Source organism: Lactuca serriola, chromosome 5 (genome assembly GCF_051521515.1).
Source record: "Lactuca serriola cultivar US96UC23 chromosome 5, Lser_US96UC23_V15, whole genome shotgun sequence".
In the NCBI taxonomy this organism is placed as follows: domain Eukaryota; kingdom Viridiplantae; phylum Streptophyta; class Magnoliopsida; order Asterales; family Asteraceae; genus Lactuca; species Lactuca serriola.
Genome location: NC_136412.1, coordinates 153,980,761 through 154,004,594, shown reverse-complemented (window position 1 = coordinate 154,004,594; position 23,834 = coordinate 153,980,761).

Here is a 23,834-nt window from a genome sequence, read left to right as displayed (position 1 = left end):
TGAAATGCCCCACATCACCGTATTGGTAGCATGCTCGACTTACTCCAGCGGCAGGTACTTGGTTAAGGGGTTGAGGTGGTGTTCTACAGAATCGGGCAGTATGCCCTTTCCTATTGCAGTTACGACACTGCATTTTAGGGCAATTTCCGGTGTGGTGAAAATTGCACTTGTTGCATTTAGGGAGGCTACCGGCATAGGGCTTAGTTGGTGCTGAGTAGTTAGGGGTAACAGCAGGTGCAGTAGTAGGTATGGTAGCAAGCACAGTAGTAGCATGGACTGCCACTATTTGTTGCTTCTTTAAAGGTTCTAGAGGAGATTTTCCCTTCCTTTTGTTCCTACCCTTCTTCTTGCTGTTGTTGTTCTCCCTAGGTTGTTCTGGGGCAGTAACCACTAAGTTTTGACGGTTTCCATGGTCAATAAGTGACTGTGCCAGTTCCTTGGCACTGTCAAAAGTGACAGGTTTAGATGCAATGACACTTGCTTGTATCTGGAGCGACAGTCCCCAAATATACCTTTCAATCTTTTTGCTCTCTGGAGCAACCATCTACGGACACAGAATCGCCAAGTCACAGAATCGATTCGTGTAAGTCGTTAGGTTGGCACCGGCCATAGTAATACCCCAGAGTTCTTGTTCCAGTTTCTGAATTTCCCCACGTGGGCAATATTCCCGCATCAACATGGTTTTTAGGATCTCCCAGCTTATAGTATTAGCCACTACCAAAGTTAGTGACTTAACATGGCCATTCCACCATGTTAGGTCCCGATCTAAGAAAGTAAAGTCAGCAAATTTAACTTTGCTACCCTCTGGACAAGAGCAGATTTCAAAGACTGCTTCTATCTTCTCAATCCACTGCCTTAAAACCATCACTCCTCCAGTTCCATTAAAGGTCCTGGGTTTGGCATTCGAGAAGTCTTTATAAGTGCACTCTCTCAAGTGCTCATGACCCTCGACAAGGTTAGAAGGACGTGGACCAGCTCCCGACCCACTAGCACCATGAGTATTGATATGAGATAAGGCAGCCGCTACAGCTGCCGTGACTGCCGCTTGGAACATGGCAACATCGAATTGAGGGGGTGGTGGTGGAGGTGGTGTCGGTGCTTCCGTTTCATTGTTACGTCTTGGATTCCTACGAGGAGGCATCTTTTTCTATAAAATTCAATAGATAAAAAGATAGTGAGATATCAAGAATTAATATGAATTTGATATCTCTGAACTTAAACACTTAATTCAACAAGAATATTGTAAAGAATTGAAAATGGATGTCCATTGCAAGTACAACTTGCAACTGGATAAATTAAAATGAAGTTGTTATTTTTCAAAGAGTAGAAAGTACATGTCAATTGTATTGGTATATTAAGTATATGTAATTTGGATACTTAACCCTAAAGTAGGTCTTTAATAAACCACAATATTGCAAAAGTATCGACATTAAACCGGCCTACCAAAAAAATTTCGCGGTCGTATTTGAAAAGTATGAAAAATAACACTGAAACATATCCAATATCTCAAAACTTTGGAAATGGAATGTTTATGTAACTTGTAATAACTCTTGTTGAAGTAAAGTGCTTATTATTTTATTGATACTTGATTTATACATCTCCTGAAAGTAGTCTATACATTCAGTATATTAAACTAGAAAGTAGTGTAACACTACTTGCGGCGGTTGCTACGACAGTTACTGGGTTCCGCTTCGTCTTGCGATTTCCAATGCCTTTCTTGGGCAGCTTGATGCTCCCTCATTCCTCTGATCTCTGATTCGGCAGCATTAAGTTGCCTTTGAAGGGCTTCAGTATGGTGTTGGGTATCATCTTGCATCTCATCAAGACGAAGGATATCGGCAGCGTTAGCCTGTGCAGCCGGATTCACTTCTAGGATACGATTGATTGACATCCTTGATTGATCGAATTGTCGGGCAATTCGGTTCACTATAACTGGAAGAGCTCTGTCGGCTATTCCTCCTTCTGAGACGTTATAGAAACCCCGTGCCATTCCGTAGGGAGGGCGTTGGCTGTCTTGTCGACTCCAATGGTTTATGTATTGGCCCCACCCGGGTATGGTTATTGCTTCCTCTTGTATCGAGGGACGTATCCCCGGGTTCCAAACTTGTGGCTCTGTATCTATACCGCTTGATTCGTTGTCCTCAAATGGTTCTTCATCTGAGTCTTCTTCTGGATCCTCCTCCGGATCTTCCACTATCCATCATTGATTGCCATGATTTGGAAAATAAGGGTCCCCTGGTAGATGATGTCCTGCCATTGTGTCTGTACGAGAATAAGGTTATAAGAAATTCCTGAAAAGAAAACTAAAGCATATCGATGTTTATAATGTTCTTATAGTATTTTATGTTCTGTTCTTAGTGTTTCTTCGGTAGTTGCTAAGTTTTAGACATGTCACAGCACTACTATTACTCCCAAACACATGTTGGTAATATCTGAAATCAATACAGTTGATCAGGCTATATTAATTCTAGATATGATTACATAACTGCCCGGGTTTAACTGTAATATTCAACATCCAAATACTCTTAAGTTCTTATGACTATGTACTTGTAGGTATGAGGGTTAGTATACTTCTTTTAAAAATACTTAGAATTCTTAAAAGTATACTTGTAGTCAGAGCTCTCAGCCCCAATGTATTTATAGTTTGTATATCTTTTATGGATTGATATACTGTAACAACCTGAAATTGTTCGTCGCCAAAACCCGTTCTACCCGAAAGGTCGCCGTTATCAAATTCGTTCCGTTTTCTCTTTGGGTTAATTATATAAACTTATACGTTGATTTTAATTTAATGAGTGTCTAAATCACTCAGGAACTCACGTAATTAGCCCGAATATAATTATTTCATAAGTTTTAAAAATGTCCCCGCCGGGTGACGGTAACTTAATCGGGTGCGACCAAAAGTCGCGTTTAACGTCGGTATCGGGTAGAATTCCACCGCGTACAAGTTTTAAGACCTATATAAACATGTTTTAGCATCCATTTGAAGCTTTTTCCTTCTCTCTCTACTCTCTCTCTCTAACCTCTCTCCTAAATCCAAGTTTAAGGGTCCAAAACTCAAATTTAAGGCTTCAAATCTCTAAGGTACACTCCTTAGCTTGTATTGTAACCTCCTTAGCCTTCAAATTCAAGTTCAAAACATGATTTATGACCATATTCATGAGTTTACGGCCATGGAGCATACATTGGCCGTAAACTCATATTAAGTGGGTTTTTAAGCCCTTAAACCCCTCCTTGACAAGTTTGGGACTTAGATATGGCTAAATGGCTTCAAGATATGGACTCTAAACAATTAAAACATGAACTTTGTGAAGTTTGAAGGAGTTTACGGCCAAGGATCATTCTTGGGCCGTAAACTCATTAAACTAGGGTTTTCATGCCCTTAAACCCTTCCAAATCACTCATATGCCTTAATTATGAATTATAGAACATAGATCTTTGCATTTGGACACTTGAAACATCATTTTTGGGGGAAAAACAAGAGTTTACGGCCAATACATGTGCTTGGGCCGTAAACTCCTCAAAAAGGGGGATTAAGTGCCCTAAAACATGTCCAAATGCCCTGAAACTCTACCAATGACCTTGTGGTAAATTCTAGAATCATCCAAAAATAGTTTTAAGGCTTTACAAACATCAAAACCCCACATTTGAGAGTTTACGGCCATAGAACATGTCTCATGGCGGTAAACTCATAAAAGGGTGTCAAATGGTGCCTTAAACTCATTTCTAGGCTTGTGGGAATTTTTAGAATCACATGTGATTGATTTTAACACCTTAAAAACACTAAATCTTGGAGAATTGAGAGTTTACGGCCAAAGACCCCATGCCTAAGCCGTAAACTCCCTTATGTATTGTAAATGATGTTTTTAATTCAATCCAAGCCTTAAGAAAAATTAATCCAAGCATTTCCAAGTGTCCATATCCATTTATGACCCAAATTTGCACCATAAGCTACCCTACCATGAGTTTACGGCCGTAAACTCATGGGGAATGGGTGTTTTGGACCAAAAACTCTTGTATAAGTTTATTCATGGGGAGTAAACTCAAGTCCCAAGTCCCTCGCTTCAATTCCCGTCCTTAAATGCCACCCGGGTCCCTCCAAACACTTGTATCGAAGTGTTTTCGCGACTTGAAGCAATTGTCCCTATCCAACAATCAATCTCAGTCCTAATTAGATACAAATGTGTATATTTACATCATAATTAGGAACCTCGTGTGTTTACAAGTTCCGGATCAACTCTTAGCATCCAAACCGTCTCATATCTCGTCCGGTGAGTTCATACCCCTACGCCTTTTTCCGTGTTTTTGAATGTTTTCAGGGGGGGAATACAAGCAAAACTATAACTGTTTTCGAATTATAACATTGAAGTATTTCAAATAATATCTGGCAAACTTATAAATTCTTTTACTCCTTATGTATTATGTTGAGCATAAGGAATGATTTATCGATTTCAACTAAATGGATTTTAGTTAAGAAAATAACCAAACTAATCAAATTATTATGGGAATAACTTGGGATTCTATAATTCTCTTTATATCATGTACTGATATCTGTATAAAGTTATTTGATAAACTATGTCTGATTCAGTTTATCTCCGTATCATTTGAATGTATTGCCAGATAGTTTCATGTATGTAACTATTTTCACTGTATCATGTCTTGAAATCTTTGTATGTTTGGTATCGTATGAGAATCCTGTGAATAGTTTAATACTAGCTTGTGAGATAGTCACTACCCTTTATGGATGATCAAGTAAATCCTTTCCGGAAGTGTAACCAGAGTCTCCTGGAGGGAGAGCGAGGAATTTGTGAATAGATCTATTCGGGACTGTCAATCCCACACCTGAACTGCTAGCTACAGTTAGGCGGGCACGCCTGGGGTGACAAATTCTGTATATCATTCGACGTCTGACTAACGTCAAGGAGGTCTCGTTGTCATATCAGTATGGTTACCCGACTCACAATACGTATTAATATAAACTTATTCACAGCTGGGATTTTGTTTAGAATCTATATCTTGTTCGGGATGATAATCCCATGGTCTTGTATCTATATCTCGTTCGGGATGGTAATCCCATGGTTTTATGTCTATATCTCATTCGGGATGATAATCCCATGATCTTGTGTCTATATCTCGTTCGGGATGGTAATCCCATGGTTTTGAAGCTAAATCTTATACGGGATGATAATCCCATGATTTTATCAATCTATCACATATCTAGTTTCGGGATAATGATCCCATGGTTTATCAAGCTATCTTATGTCTATTTTCGGGATAGTGATCCCATGGTCTTTATCGAATTATCTTACAACTGGTTCGGGATGTTAGTCCCAAGGTTTTCAAAATACTTTCTATCTACAGTTCGTCTAAATTATAGTTTTGTATATTAAACTATACTATGTGTTATTCAATCAATCTTGCAATTAGGAAAATATGGGATTTTCCTGGGGTTAACTTATATCTGTAACAGAACTGTAACGAAAGATAACTTAACTACTTTACATAAGAAAATATGGGATTTTCTTGGATATCAAACCTTTTCAGAAAACTAAAGGAAACCGATACATTTTCACAAAACAAAACCGCTTATGAACTCACCAGCTTTATGCTGATTTTCAAACTGCTTGTATTCTCAGGTCCAAGTTAGACAGGTACCCGGCTATATCTTTTGGTGAAGACGGAGTGCTCTGAAGACTCGTCTCTTTTGTTCATATGATATATGTATAACTTTTGTACAATTTACTTTTGAACCAAATGTAAACTTTCATATATATATGTAATGTAATGGTTGTTTACTGTGATTACTATGTACATTGGATTTGATACTCAACGTGGAGTCAACCCCGGGAACGTTTCCGCCTTTGGTTTTCGGGGTGTGACAGATTGGTATCAGAGCCCTTGTTTATAGTGAACAGAGTATACCAAACCTTACATGGTATGAAACTATAAACATTAAGGGGCCTAAGTGCCTGAACTAAAAGTATCTTACAAAATATAAGTATTTTCAAAAGTATTTAAGTATGTCGAGCCGTCGAAATCCGTAACTACAAGTAGAACAAAACATAAGTAAATGGGTGTTGTACGTTGCGGTTAAACCTGGGCAGTTATGTAGTCGTGTCTAGGGTCAATATAGTCTGGCCAACTATATTCATTCGAGACACGACCAACATGTGCTTGGGAGTGACTGTGGTATGCGGCATACCTAAAACTTACCCAATATCCCAAACAACGAATCGTCGCTGCAGTGAACCATGAAATACTATGGGAGTATTTCTCGAGCCGATCCTTTATAGAAATTCTCGTATACGCGTTATTCCTTGATCATTCCTCTAGCGATAAAATGTCTATCTTGATAACTCCTCTCTGCTTTATCGCTTAGTATGATGCTATATTTGCCTTGATGAGATATATCCTGTCCCATATCTCTTGATTCAATTCAGAGGACTTATGATCCTCTCTTTCCTGATCTTTTTAGATCAAGATGCCTCCAAGAAAGAGACCCAACTCAACGAACAACAGCAATCCTCCTCCGCCACCACCTCCTATTCAGATCGATTTAGAAACACTTCAGGCAACCATTTCCGCTACCATATCATCTCTCTTACCTCAACTGAACTCTAGGGGTTCGGGAGGTGAAACCCAAAACCCAGATGATAGCCAGGGACACCAAAAAGGGGGTTCCTATAAAGACTTCATGAACGCGAAACCGACATTCTTCGATGGCACAGGGGGTGTCATTGCCTTAACCCGATGGTTCGAGAGAATCGAATCAATCTTTGAAATATGTGGCTGTTCGGAGTCTGATAGAGTCAAGTTTGCTGCCTGTACCTTCCTAGACAAAGCCCTGACTTGGTGGAATGGCCGAGTCAAATCTTTAACTTTACCTGTAGCCAATGCTATGGGTTGGGAAGCTATGAAGGAGCTTCTTCTCGCAGAGTATTGCCCTTGGGGCGAACTTCAGAAGCTAGAACATGAACTTTGGAACCTTAAGATGAAGGGTTCCGACATAGCTGCTTATACCTCAAGATTCGATGATCTGGCATTACTTTGTCTGGGAATGGTTACCCCGGAGAGTAAAAAGATAGAGAGGTTCATCTGGGGGTTGACCCAGCCAACAAAAGGGAATGTCTTGGCTGCGAAGCCAGACACTTATGAAAGTGCTAAATGTCTTGCAAAAATCCTGATAGATCACGAAGACAACTCCGATGAGGAAGCTACTACCCCCGAGCCAGTCACTAGTGGAGGCGGAAATAAAAAGAAATCCTGGAACAAGCGAAAGGCCCAGAGTACGCAAGCGTCTTCTAAGAAACAGCAAACGGTAGCAGTCCATGCTGCTACTGCCCCTGTTGCTGTTTCAGCTGTCGGTTCCACAGCCCAAACTCCCGCCAGTGGATACACTGGTACCCTTCCTTGGTGTAGTAAGTGTAACTACCACCACCGCATTCCTGGTCCATGTCGCGAAAGGATCTGCGACAACTGTGGCAATAAGGGCCATCTTGCGCGAACCTGCAGAAAACCAGCCAAGCCAACGAATCAATCATCCAGAACGGGAATCAGTCCGGCCTGTTACAATTGTGGTGAAGCTGGCCACTTCAAAAGGAATTGTCCCAACACAGCTACAACCACAAATCCCTCTGCTGCCGTAGGTATATCTCTCTTTGATAATTCTTATACCTGCAACTCTTTTCGATTTAAGTACAAAAGGGAAACCTGTTATCTATCTATTCGAACGTTTTCTAAACTCAATTCTTCGCGTGTAATCGAAACGAGTACCATCGAGACGACTAACCAATGAGATTGAGAACCCTAACTTCATACCTATAGATTGAATCCTCAGTCCAGAGGACTATTCTGTTCCATTCGGTTAAATGGGAAACTTTTCACGGGAACGCTTTGATGCTACGTCTAACATGGAATGACTGAGTCTCATTCATGTTGTTATCTTGATTTCGAGAGGGTCGCCTGTCTATATCTTTTCCTCAACCCAACTCTCATGATCTTCGGCATCAAACCTTCGTATTTTTCATGCTTTAAAACTCAAGAGTTTTCCTTATACGAATTACCACACATCCCTCGTTTCTGTGATCATTAAGAAACGAGAAGTTAGTAGCCCTTTCTACTAAATATTTGTCCTGAAGAGTTTCCGGGAATTTCATTCGAACGTCTAAAGTTTAGTTCCACGCCATACTTTTCGAGATCTTCGTAGAGATTGATTCTACAATCTTCAAGGTTCGGATGCTCGTAGAACTTGTTAACATCTATCCAGTACATCATGTCTCGAATCCTTAGAAGCTTCTACCCAACGAAACCCTAGTAATTCCTTGAGGAAACCGAAGTCGTCCAGGGTTGGAACTTCCATGAGAAAACCGATTGATAACATAGATTGAGAGAGAGTCAAGGTACGAAACAAGGACACGTCCCGATAGTGAGAATTCACTAGAACGCCCAGTAGAGACTAGATTCCACTTGAGAAAGTGAAGATCCAATGTAACAAATCCATTCGAGTCTCATTTCAAACTCATGATCTATGTCTTATTCTTTGAATTTCGGGACGAAATTCCCTCTAACGGGGGGATAATGTAACAACCTGAAATTGTTCGTCGCCAAAACCCGTTCTACCCGAAAGGTCGCCGTTATCAAAATCGTTCCGTTTTCTCTTTGGGTTAATTATATAAACTTATACGTTGATTTTAATTTAATGAGTGTCTAAATCACTCAGGAACTCACGTAATTAGCCCGAATATAATTATTTCATAAGTTTTAAAAATGTCCCCGTCGGGTGACGGTAACTTAATCGGGTGCGACCAAAAGCCGCGTTTAACGTCGGTATCGGGTAGAATTCCACCGCGTACAAGTTTTAAGACCTATATAAACATGTTTTAGCATCCATTTGAAGCTTTTTCCTTCTCTCTCTACTCTCTCTCTCTAACCTCTCTCCTAAATCCAAGTTTAAGGGTCCAAAACTCAAATTTAAGGCTTCAAATCTCTAAGGTACACTCCTTAGCTTGTATTGTAACCTCCTTAGCCTTCAAATTCAAGTTCAAAACATGATTTATGACCATATTCATGAGTTTACGGCCATGGAGCATACATTGGCCGTAAACTCATATTAAGTGGGTTTTTAAGCCCTTAAACCCCTCCTTGACAAGTTTGGGACTTAGATATGGCTAAATGGCTTCAAGATATGGACTCTAAACAATTAAAACATGAACTTTGTGAAGTTTGAAGGAGTTTACGGCCAAGGATCATTCTTGGGCCGTAAACTCATTAAACTAGGGTTTTCATGCCCTTAAACCCTTCCAAATCACTCATATGCCTTAATTATGAATTATAGAACATAGATCTTTGCATTTGGACACTTGAAACATCATTTTTGGGGGACAAACAAGAGTTTACGGCCAAGACATGTGCTTGGGCCGTAAACTCCTCAAAAAGGGGGATTAAGTGCCCTAAAACATGTCCAAATGCCCTGAAACTCTACCAATGACCTTGTGGTAAATTCTAGAATCATCCAAAAATAGTTTTAAGGCTTTACAAACATCAAAACCCCACATTTGAGAGTTTACGGCCATAGAACATGTCTCATGGCGGTAAACTCATAAAAGGGTGTCAAATGGTGCCTTAAACTCATTTCTAGGCTTGTGGGGATTTTTAGAATCACATGTGATTGATTTTAACACCTTAAAAACACTAAATCTTGGAGAATTGAGAGTTTACGGCCAAAGACCCCATGCCTAAGCCGTAAACTCCCTTATGTATTGTAAATGATGTTTTTAATTCAATCCAAGCCTTAAGAAAAATTAATCCAAGCATTTCCAAGTGTCCATATCCATTTATGACCCAAATTTGCACCATAAGCCACCCTACCATGAGTTTACGGTCGTAAACTCATGGGGAATGGGTGTTTTGGACCAAAAACTCGTGTATAAGTTTATTCATGGGGAGTAAACTCAAGTCCCAAGTCCCTCGCTTCAATTCCCGTCCTTAAATGCCACCCGGGTCCCTCCAAACACTTGTATCGAAGTGTTTTCGCGACTTGAAGCAATTGTCCCTATCCAACAATCAATCTAAGTCCTAATTAGATACAAATGTGTATCTTTACATCATAATTAGGAACCTCGTGTGTTTACAAGTTCCGGATCAACTCTTAGCATCCAAACCGTCTCATATCTCGTCCGGTGAGTTCATACCCCTACGCCTTTTTTCCGTGTTTTTCAATGTTTTCAGGGGGGAATACAAGCAAAACTATAACTGTTTTTGAATTATAACATTGAAGTATTTCAAATAATATCTGGCAAACTTATAAATTCTTTTACTCCTTATGTATTATGTTGAGCATAAGGAATGATTTATCGATTTCAACTAAATGGATTTTAGTTAAGAAAATAACCAAACTAATCAAATTATTATGGGAATAACTTGGGATTCTATAATTCTCTTTATATCATGTACTGATATCTGTATAAAGTTATTTGATAAACTATGTCTGATTCAGTTTATCTCCGTATCATTTGAATGTATTGCCAGATAGTTTCATGTATGTAACTATTTTCACTGTATCATGTCTTGAAATCTTTGTATGTTTGGTATCGTATGAGAATCTTGTGAATAGTTTAATACTAGCTTGTGAGATAGTCACTACCCTTTATGGATGATCAAGTAAATCCTTTCCGGAAGTGTAACCAGAGTCTCCTGGAGGGAGAGCGAGGAATTTGTGAATAGATCTATTCGGGACTGTCAATCCCACACCTGAACTGCTAGCTACAGTTAGGTGGGCACGCCTGGGGTGACAAATTCTGTATATCATTCGACGTCTGACTAACGTCAAGGAGGTCTCGTTGTCATATCAGTATGGTTACCCGACTCACAATACGTATTAATATAAACTTATTCACAGCTGGGATTTTGTTTAGAATCTATATCTTGTTCGGGATGATAATCCCATGGTCTTGTATATATATCTCGTTCGGGATGGTAATCCCATGGTTTTATGTCTATATCTCATTCGGGATGATAATCCCATGATCTTGTGTCTATATCTCGTTCGGGATGGTAATCCCATGGTTTTGAAGCTAAATCTTATACGGGATGATAATCCCATGATTTTATCAATCTATCACATATCTAGTTTCGGGATAATGATCCCATGGTTTATCAAGCTATCTTATGTCTATTTTCGGGATAGTGATCCCATGGTCTTTATCGAATTATCTTACAACTGGTTCGGGATGTTAGTCCCAAGGTTTTCAAAATACTTTCTATCTACAGTTCGTCTAAATTATAGTTTTGTATATTAAACTATACTATGTGTTATTCAATCAATCTTGCAATTAGGAAAATATGGGATTTTCCTGGGGTTAACTTATATCTGTAACAGAACTGTAACGAAAGATAACTTAACTACTTTACATAAGAAAATATGGGATTTTCTTGGATATCAAACCTTTTCAGAAAACTAAAGGAAACCGATACATTTTCACAAAACAAAACCGCTTATGAACTCACCAGCTTTATGCTGATTTTCAAACTGCTTGTATTCTCAGGTCCAAGTTAGACAGGTACCCGGCGATATCTTTTGGTGAAGACGGAGTGCTCTGAAGACTCGTCTCTTTTGTTCATATGATATATGTATAACTTTCGTACAATTTACTTTTGAACCAAGTGTAAACTTTCATATATATGTAATGTAATGGTTGTTTACTGTGATTACTATGTACATTGGATTTGATACTCAACGTGGAGTCAACCCCGGGAACGTTTCCGCCTTTGGTTTTCGGGGTGTGACATATACTGAATTCAATAGCCAAAAATGGTGACATGATTAGTTCAAATACATACAAAAATGACTTAATTTTATTTCCAAAGCAAACTTATAACTGTCACACCCCCAAACCAGACGGCGGAAACGTCCGGGGGTGGAGGACTTCATTTGTAGTATCACAACACATGTATCATAGTAATCAAAGCACAAATAACCATTGTATTTAAAAGTATAATATTTACATGTGTTCAATCATTGTATATTGAAACCAAAATAGTATTACAAAAGAAGAAGATAAGACTCCTAATGGCTCCATCTTCTCAAAAAGCTCGAGGATTGCCTGTTATTATTTCCCTGATAATACAAGAAATTTGAAAAGAGAGTATCAACAATAAGTTGAGTGAGTACATAAGTCTTTATGTTTGAATGGGTGTCTTTGTATTTTGAATATGAAAACACTTCTAGAAAATCCCATATTTTCTGTGGTATGTGAAAAGTAGTTTTATTCCCATAAAACCGTCTTATTTGTAAACCATTGTATTTGTAAAACTTATATTTGAGAGTGTGTCTGGCTTCACCAACTGTTATCGAAAACTATAGTATAGCATTGTACTTTGCATTTTGTAAACTGGTACTTTGAAGATATACTTACGTTTAGTTGTTTATACACTAACGTGTTGTTAATATCTTTTTAATGAGTTATTATAACCATACTAAGACATGAACGCCTGAAACAAACGCCTGATGAGCGCTTAAACTGTTGATAACAATTGCCACTCATTCGCGTGTATGCCTGATTGTAGCTAGCAGCCTGAGTGCGGGGTTGTCAATCCCGATATAGATCTACACACAACTTGTTTCGATCCCCGGACTGGAGATTCTGGTTATAATGTCAGGGCTTTACTTTAGTTGTCTAAACTGAATTAAGCAACTTGAATTGAATGTCTCATAAAAAGCATATAAACGTTACATGTATATTAGTTATGAAAACCCAATCATTCTGAAATAAATGATTGACGGTATGTTCTTGACTTAGTATCCCGAACATGTATTTGATAACTGTAAACCCTTGATTTGTTTTGAATTAAAACCCTTGTAGCATGTAAAACAGTGTATTCATATGAATTATAGCTCTATGTATCATAAATTATACCTATTATAATTTATACGTACTTTAGGAACTGGTAAATAACTATTTTTGCATGTAATCTTTTGCTCAACGTATTACAAAGGTTAATTAAACTGATGAAATAACTTTTATATTTATATACATATACAATTTTATATATAGGTAAAATTTAAACGACCTTCGGACAAATAACCGGTACTATAAGTCCACATCCAAACGAGGAAAATGACCTAGAATGAATTATTTGTCCTAAGCCTTTTAAATCTTATTTATATTAAATTATATATACAAATATGTATATTTGGGAAAAATATAAGTTTATAAAAGAGTTCAATATTTGAAGTATTTTTGATGCTTTAAAATCATTTTATCGTGATTTCAAATCATTTACTTATAGCACAAAGTTGTTGTGTTATACTTGTATATCCCCCCTTAAAACAGTAGATATTATGAAAATACGGGGGTAAGAGCTCACTTGATAGGTGGTAATTCGGACAGGGTTTCGTTTCACGAAAAGGAGTTTATTTGTCGAGAAACCGGCTCAAATCGGGCAGAGTTTTGACAGGAGAGAGGATGAATTATGGAGAATTTCGGGGCTTCACGGCTTACTTTGGGCTCGAGTCTTGATACCGGGGCTTTAAGGGTTGTATATAAGCTTAAGGGAGTGGAAAAGGTGAAAGAGGGTAAAATTTGGGGTGAAAAAGTGTAAATTCTTCGGAACCCTCGCATGGCTTATATAGGCCGAAGCCTCGGATCCGAAGCTTATGGGAGGCTATGCGAGGCTGACACTTTGCGAAGGGAAGCAACTTCGGTTCGGAGGTGGTAGGCTCAGATTGGACCAGACCTCGGTCCAATGGGAAGAGGGCACGTGCGAAGGAGTGTCCGAGGAGCGTGCGAGGGGCGTATCCGGGGTGTCTCCTGCGAAGTTGTCCGAGTAGGATTGGACCGCAGCGTTGGTTGAATCAGGAGGTGACACGCGAGACATCGGTCCACTAAGCAGCCGACACGTGGAGGCCTCGCATGCGAGGGTGACGTGGCAGTCACTGTTCATGTGAATTTTCCCGGTTTTTTCTAGTTTTCTTTATTTTTTTGCCAAAACTTGTAAAATTGATAACTTTTGCATACGAACTCCGTTTTTGACGTTCTTTATATGCACGCGTAGGTAAAATTATACTCTATGAATTTCGTTTAGACTTTGTCGGCTAATTTTGAATTTATTTTTAATATTATTATTTTAAACAGACCGGGACGTGAATCCGTTATAAATTCATAACTTTTTCATACGAAGTCCTTTTTTGTCTGTCTTTGTACCGTTGTACTACTAATGACGAGGCCTTCAATTCTCGTTAAGGTTGTGTCGGCTAAAAACCACTCGATCTTTATTTCGAGTTTGTAGCTGTACACTGCTATACTGAAACTTAGAAAAATCATAACTTCCTCATACGAAGTCAGATTTTGGCGTTCTTTTTATGAAAGTTCTCGGTTTAACATAAACTATAACATTCATTTAGATTGTTAAGGCTAGAAAGCATTTTATCAAAAATTCAGTTTTTACACTGAACAGTGTTTTGCCGGTTTTGTCACGGATTTTCGATTGGTCATAACTTCTTCGTTAGAACTCGGATTTTAGTGTTCTTTATATTTTTGGAAACCTTGTTACAATCTCTATCACTTGGTTCAACCCAATTGAGATTATTTAACAATTTATTTTTGAGGTCAATTATGTAAATATACATAGTATGCCAAAATTTCTCTTTATTTAATTACAAAGAAGTACAATTTGGCCTACACTATTACATAAGTTTGAAATAACGATTTGTTACACCTAAGGATACTAGTTATTTTGAAAGAGAGTATCAGATTTAAAGCTGGTGAGATCATAAGTATTATAGTGTCTTAATTTGTATGTAAGTATTTGTATGTATATTAATTGTAAGTATTTGTATGTATATGAACTGTAAGTATTTGAAAATGTTTTGAACATCCTAGAAAGCCCTATGCTTCCTACTAAGAGTATCCTTCTACCAAGGCATCTAGTATCTCTGTGTGTGTATCTTGTAAGAGTGTGTATTTTCCCAAATACGTCTATCATTATCCAAAATATAGCTTCTACATTACCGTGCATCGTGTGAATGTTCACGAAGTGAATGTAATGGGAAAAGGAAATAGTACTTTGGTGTAGTATCAAAACTACAAGCGTACTAACTACCTTAAATCTATTGAATCTAGTAAGTATTGTAGTATTTGAAATAAGTGACTACTTCTGTACTAATATTGCCTTATTTGAGAGATAAGGCATAATGTGATGGCTAGATCCCAGGCTAGATGCTCCCCTGTCAAGGAGATTTTGGGACCCATACACGACCCCTGCATATTTGCAAGCCGTGAACATCCACATTACTATGATCATGTATACCCAATATAACTATCACAATGCGTTGTGATTCATTAGTATAGTTAGATCCTGAAATCGTTCCATGCTATAGCACCTAGTGATGTCTATCCTATTATCGTATATGTAAACGCACTCATGTAAACGTATCTATGTAAACGTATTCATGTAAGCGTAATCATGTAAACATAATCTTGTAAACGTAATCATGTAAACATATCTATGTAATAGTATAGTAATGTACTGTAATGTTTTGCGTGTGCTAGCTGTAACGTGTGTTCTCTCTCTATCTAGCATGTATAGTAATGTATTGTGTGTACTAGTTGTAATGTGTGTTCTCTCTCTATCTAGCATGTATAGAATCATGAATGAACTGACTCGTGGTATGATTCTGCATTCTAGTAAACGTAATAGTATCTTCCTAAACTACCCATATGGTAGCTTACTAGTAATATAATTGGTACATATGAACATGGAAGTATACCCTTGCTACCCAAGGGTATTGAACTGTCTGGAAGAACCTTTATGACTATATATGTATACATGAATCATAACTAATATTTAAACGACCTTCGGACGGATACCCGGTACCTTCTCATCGCGTGGAAAGATAAATCCAAGATAGCCAGGACCTCTGAGATTCTTACCAGAATCGGTCCTATATCTCACAGACTAGATCTGCTCCGCGAGCTTAGTAACGTACATTTTACCCTTCACGTCTCGATCTTGAAACCGTACCTTTCCGTTAGGACTCTCGTAAGTCCACTCGACGAGATCGAAATTCGCGAGATCCTCGCCTTCGTAGAAGAACCGTAGTGACCCTCGACCGAGAGGTCAAGCGGACGAAGCAACACCATCGCCCATTAGTGAAGGTTCGTTGGGATACCAACCGAGGACCCGAATCCACTTATGAGCGCGAGAACTAATCGATTAGGAAGTTCCCACCTCATGACTCGATCATTCATACCTACTTCCTTACCTAAATTCTAATTTCGGGACGAAATTCCCTCTAACAGGGGGATGATGTGACAAACCGAAATTTCCTTTCTGGACAAACAATATCATGTCAATAGAAGTTAGAACAGTTGGGGTAAATTTTCAGAATTTTGGTATAAGTTTGAGTATTTCAGGATTTACACTTAAAGAGATATCAGGAGAGAGGGTGCACTAGGGTATTGTGCAACTCTGTTATTCCAAAACTCATTGATATTAGATTTCACTACCTGAATAAAATATTTTCTGCCAAAAACCCCAGGAGTATATATATGGTTCTTAGCCATATTTATTCATTTGTTCCATTTCCAAGTAGAGAAATGCCAAATTCTCTCTCAATGATCTTCGGAATTTCGTCCCAAAACGTGAGTACTTCTATCTACGTGTGTTATAGAGCTTGATATGTGTCTAATACACTAGAAATCATAAGAAATCCACAAGATCAAAGAGTTTACGGTCCAAGAACATCTTGGACCGTAAACCCTTATTTAAGGGACAAAGAGTGCCCTAGTCCCTTCCTCTTGCAATGAAACTAGCCTAGACTCATATCCTAATGCATGTAGGACTAGAAAACACCCCAAGAATACCAAAAGTAAGGTGTTCACGGCCCAAGAAGTTCTTGGACCGTGAACTCCAAACAAAAGGGCCAAAGTGTGCTTTAAACTCTCCATAAGCCTTGGACACTAGCCTAGATTCATTCCTAGTTAAATTAGGGACTTGAAAACACCAAAAACACCCTTTCCATGGGAGATTACGGCCATAATCTCCAAGGGGTATAGTTCTAGGGCCGTGAACTCCTCAAAGGAGTTAAAGAGTGCCCTAATCTCTTCCAAAGACTTTGCCATTAACTAGAAATGCTTCTTAGGGTCTTGTAAAGCCTCAAAACAACAAGTGGTCAAGTAAGTAGGAGCTTACGGCCGTCAACCCATGATTTTATGACCATAAACTTCTTTGTTGATGACCTTAGGGCTGTGAACTCCATTAGAGAGTTTTCCTTGAACCCTACACACACTAGCCTTTCCCTACAACACTTAGATGCAATCCTTGAGGCTTATAACACTTGTTAAAGGTGTTTAACATGTCCTAGGGTGTCTTGACTTTGTTTATTAGTTGTTTAAAGACTAATTTGGTACATATATGTGATATTATATGTTAACTAGGATCATAGAGTGTGTTCAAGACTTCACTTGACACCTAGCAATCCTACATCTTCAGTTCATCCGTACCACTCACTACAGGTGAGTTCATACCCCTTAATCAATGTTTTAAATGTTTTTAAATGCTTTTAAGGGGGGGATGCAAGTAGAATCATGCTAGTTATTATATCAATCACATGTGATTAATAAGCAGCATTCAAATGATTTACTACTCATTAGTTGTTTTGCCAAACAGTTTTCTTCAGATGGTTTTCATAAACGTTTTATATATTTAAAACTCCTTATTAAACTGTTCATTATACACTGTATGTTTCATTTCAAACTCATTTACAATTGTGTTTCAAACAAATGTTTCTTTATACTTAATCTGTTTTATCAAACACATGCTTTCAACCCGTTTTATAGATTGACATCAATTCGATCTTTTATTAGATAGTAATCATGTTCAAAGGTATTACAAAACTTATTTTATGCTTTTATATTGTCAATTGCATGCCTATGTATGTATAGTTACAAAAGCAATGTTTAAAAGACTTAGGAAGGCTAGCCGCTTTATTTCCTTTTCCCCATTGGGATGTGGTCTGGTGAGGTACCGGGTATCCGTCCAAAGGTCATTTAAATATTAGTTATGTATCATGTGTACATATATAGTCATACAGGTTCTTCCAGACAGTTCAATACCCTTGGGTAGCAAGGGTATACTTCCATGTTCATACGTACCAGTTATATTACTAGTAAGCTACCATATGGGTAGTTTAGGAAGATACTATTACGTTTACTAGAATGCAGAATCATACCACAAGTCAGTTCATTCATGAGTCTATACATACTAGATAGAGAGAGAACACACATTACAGCTAGTACACATAGTACATTACTATACATGCTAGATAGAGAGAGAACACACGTTACAACTAGCACACGCAGAACATTACAGTACATTACTATACTATTACATAGATATGTTTACATGATTACGTTTATAGGATTACGTTTACATGATTACGCTTACATGAGTACGTTTACATAGATACGTTTACATGAGTGCGTTTACATATACGATAATAGGACAGACATCACTAGGTGCTATAGCATGGAACGATTTCAGGATCTAACTATACTAATGAATCACAACGCATTGTGATAGTTATATTGGGTATACATGATCATAGTAATGTGGATGTTCACGGCTTGCAATTATGCAGGGGTCGTGTATGGGTCCCAAAATCTCCTTGACAGGGGAGCGTCTAGCCTGGGATCTAGCCATCACATTATGCCTTATCTCTCAAATAAGGCAATATTAGTACAGAAGTAGTCACTTTTTTCAAATACTATAGTACTTACTAGATTCATTAGATTTAAGGTAGTTAGTATGGTTGTAGTTTTAATACTACACCAAAGTACTATTTCCTTTTCCCATTACATTCACTTCGTGAACATTCACACGATGCACGGTAATGTAGAAGCTATATTTTGGATAATGATAGTCGGATTTGGGAAAATACACACTCTTACAAGAGACACACACATATACTAGATGCCTTGGTAGAAGGATACTCTCAGTAGGAAGCATAGGGCTTTCTAGGATGTTCAAAACGTTTTCAAATACTTATAGCTCATATACATACAAATACTTACAATTCATATACATACAAATACTTACATACAAATTAAGACACTAAAATACTTATGATCTCACCAGCTTTAAAGCTGATACTCTCTTTCAAAATAACTTGTATCCTTAGGTCAACAATATACAGGTACCGATGCAAGGTTTAGAGAAGATGGTGCTCGTTCAAGACTCATCTTTCATTTTGATTTATACTTTAGTGTTTATCATAATTTATCAGAACACACTTGTATTAAAATTATATTATTAATGAAATGGATGATGTTGTTGCTTGTTTACTACTTTTCATTTTTGTAATACTGTACATGCCGTCCTCCGCCCCAGAATGTTTTCGCCGTTCATGGTTTTGGGGTGTGACACCAAGGACGACCCATTTTATGATATGTGGTACACTAGCTGTAGTAGAGATATGTGGTATGACAGTTAGCTTTATGCTAGTGATTTTGTGATATTTGCATGAAAGACCATGGGGGAGCCCATGACACTTGGATATAAGACCATGTGGGGGAGCCCATGGCTATCCGGCAGGGAAAGACCATAGGGGAGCCCATGACACTTAGGTGTAAGACCATGTGGGGAGCCATGCCATCCTTATGTAAGGATATGTGGTAGAGATAGTTTTTATAGCTAATGTTATATGGTAGAGATAGCTTTATGGCTAACATGATATGTGGTATATGGTAGAGATAGCTTTATGGCTAATATGATATGTTATGTGGTAGAGATAGCTTTTATAGCTAATATGATATGTGTTATGTGGGTTGTGTGTGAGGTATGATTTGAGGGACTCGCTAAGCATTAGCTTAAAGTTTTTGGATTTGTTTCAGGTACATCTGAGCCTAAGGGCAAGGGAAAGGCTTGATGGCACGGCGTGCACTCTCTCACCGACATTTTATGGTACACTCTGATGTTTTTAAATAAAGTTGTATTCATTATGGATTTGAAAACAATTATTTTGGGATTTCATGGTTTATGGAAATGGAAATGTGTTTGATTAATTAAATTGAAAAATTTCTTTTGAAAATTTAGGTTGTTACACATTTACAGTCTTAATTTGTATATAAACAAGGACCGAGCTTGGTTTCAACATTTATATAGTATAAATTATTGTACTATATAAAATTTAATGGATTGTGTATAATTATTCTAGTTTTTATACAATTTTATCATTTACTTCCTAAAATGCATTGTGCTTAAGAAAGGTTCAATGGAACATCATAAAAAAAAATAAAAATTTATTTTTCCCTATTGAAGGGTACAAAGGGAAAAGTCTTTATAATGAAAACATTTTTTTCAAAGCACATTGCTAATAACGTCATTTACAATGACCTGTTTTTGTTAATGTGTTATTTTTTTTAATTTGTATATAAACATCTATATGTATATGTGTTATCTTTTTTTAGCATAGTATGCCTGGATGGTCTGTACAATTAACTTTTAAAGCGGCGGTGAGGAAAATCTTGAAGAAGTTCATTCCAAGAGTAAATAGTAGGCAAATTGAATTATTTCTAGGGACACCATTTGGGACATTCATTGGTATGTCCATCACGAATGGTGACTCGATGCTATGTCATTTGATCATGTTGCATGAGGTTCATTATGCGGTGGCAGTCGGGGCTGGGAGGTTTCGTTCGAGTTACAAGTCAGGGTCATGGAATATGGTGAAACCGAATTTTGTTTGATAAGCAGGTTGAGATTTGTATCTTATGTTGATGTAATCAATACAAAATGCAACAAAAAATCTGTATTACGGAGGTTACTCGTAAATGTAAGAGATGAAGAATTACAATTGAAAAATATAAAAGACTACATAAAAGGGCCATAATTCTTGAGTTGTGGCGAAGATGATGTGGTAATGCTTATGTAAAATTTGTTTTGTTGAAAAGGTCTCATAGGACGGGATATAGATACGCGGAGGTACTGTTGCAATTCTCCTTTTATAAAAAACTGATCAATTAGATCTAACAATAATTAAATTCCCCATCTTCTTGAATTTTTAATTGTTAATTTATGCTTTCTAGTTTGAATTGTTCCATGTTTAGGTATTTGATTTATGGTTGAAAAGGAAATTCGATTATGATTATGGTTGAAGAGAAGCGATGTTCAGAACCAAGCGATTATGTACAGAAGGAGTTATCAACCCCATGGATGTTGCCATCAATGGCGACATGATGATTAAAGAGGATCCATCAATTCTAGAGGCTCAAACGTTTTCTGGTCTTGAAGACCCGAAGTCGTATTCCGTATCTCTAGTTCCCAACCACTAAGAAACTGAATTGGTAAGACTCTCACTAACTTTTTTTTAAGAAACTGAATATGCACACCACGTGTTCGATAAAATGCATAGTTTAAATCTAGGTATTTGTAACTGGAAAACGAAAGATTGTTTATGTGATGTAGTAACTTGTGCTTAACTATAGAAATTATTTACCTCAATCCTGAAAATAGATTTTACATCCAATTGCTTTCTTGTTTTGATTTTGGAACACAATCATCGGCTTTTTAACCAACAGATAAGTATATATGTTTATGCATTCTATGTATCCTGTTATTTCAATTTCATAGTCCTTTTTTCTATTTAGATTATTAGGTTTTTTAACGCATCTTAATGTCGATCATTCTGCTAGAATGGAATATCGAATTCTAATTTTGTCAGAATATAATCTTGAGTTCCTTGTCAACTTAAGCAGTGAATTACCATAACCAATTTTGTCAATATAAAATTGGTTTCTATTCTTGTTATTGGTCTCGATTCTTATAGAATGACATCCTAAATAATGAAACATTACATTCTTTCAGAATAATATACAAAGTTTAAGGATGATTGTTAATGTTGGTTTGTAGAAATTATAGTTATGTTCTATTTTAATGTATATCACATTCTATTATAATTTATTGTTTTATTCTATTTAATGCACTAAAATTTTTAATATTTGAATGTTCATGATGTTTTCCTTGTGAATTTTGGTTTTGAAGAGATTGTTATTAATGTGGAAAATGAAGAAAACATGAAGAACGATATTGTGTTCTAACAGAATGTATTCTGTAAGAATTTATAAATTGTTTCTTAACAATAATATTCTTTTGGAATAGAGTAGTGTTTTTTGTTAGATTTTGATGTTTTTTTTCTTTTTTTTTAACCATTTTTAGTTTTAATCTTTCAGAATAAATGTAATCCGTAAATCATTATTAGTCATAATTTTTTTCAGAATGATTGTAATAATTTTTATAGTCTTATTCTTTACGGATGAATGTAAATAGTGATTCTTAAAAAATAAAATTCGTATTCTTTAGAAAATGTTTTTGATAATATGTTGTATAAATCTTTAAGCATGTTTAATATAAAAAGTATATTGAATGAAACAATATTCTGGAAGAATAAAACCGCAAATATATTTACTTGTTTATTGTTGATTTTTTGTCATTCTGACAAAATAAAATCGCTTATTATAAAAAATAATATTAAAATTTAATTAGAATTAATTTAAAAAATTCGGATTTTTTAAAAATAAGGGAATTAATGATCCCCTAAAATCCGAAAATTTCTTTTTTTAAAATAGGTTAATTGACCAAAATACCATTTTGCTGAAATTTGTATAATTATATGATACATGCTACCCTATTGTAATATCATAGACCATCAGATCATGATTGTCGATTCTATTCATCTGGTGGTCCAGATCTATGCATTCTGGCACACAATAGTTACTAAAAACAAAATAACCTAAGCCTATATATATATATATATATATATATATATATATATATAGAGAGAGAGAGAGAGAGAGAGAGAGAGAGAGAGAATCCATAGGAGGTGGGGGAAGGACCTATACAAAAAACACAATAAAGAAATTAAAATGGCAAAACTTTCATTTTCTATTTTTTAAGGACCAAAACCATAGGCATTTTTTAATTTTGGAACTAAAACCATGAAAAATTTTTAATTTTAGACCTATCATACAAGTTGTAAATTTTTTGTATCATAGCTATAATTTTTTATAAACTACAAGGACCAAATTTACAATTTTGTCCTCTTGTAATGAAAATGGGTTTGGTTTAAAGGTGTGGTCAATGTTTTACTTATGAAAAAAGTATATTACATATGTGCCCTATAAGTTTTTATGGATTTTACCATAATTTACCTATAAGTGAGATGTTGTAACTGTTTTACCTATCAACATATTCCTTTATTTTTGTTTTAAATTCAAAAAATATAAAAATTACTATTAAAATAAATAAAAAAATTAATTAAAATAACATAAATTTCATTAAAATTTAGAAAATTACATTACATTTAAAAAATAATATTTTACTCAAATATTCTTTATACTAGTAATATATTGAAATATCCAACTACTTTTATGTATATATTCCACTGAAGTGTAAAAGGAAATATCCAAACATATATTATAATGATTTGTGATTTACTTTTAGCCCGATAGAAGTTAATTTCAAGGACTAATATTATAAAAGCTCTAAATTTTTAACGTGTAATTGGAAAAACATATAATTTTTTTATTGCTATGGCCACAACTTTCTCACATAATTATCACTTTAGCCCACTTAACGAGTTTCATAGTTAACTTGGTTAAAATTTTTGCAAAATCAGTTACAAAAAAGTTTAAATTTGGTCCCTGAGGTTTGTAAAAAAAATACACCACATGGTTTTTTAACTTTATTTTTCGTTTTTTATATATTTAATTTAGTTTCGGTTTTTTTTAAATATATATACATTTTTTATTTTCTTTTTTACATACTTTTTTATTTTCATT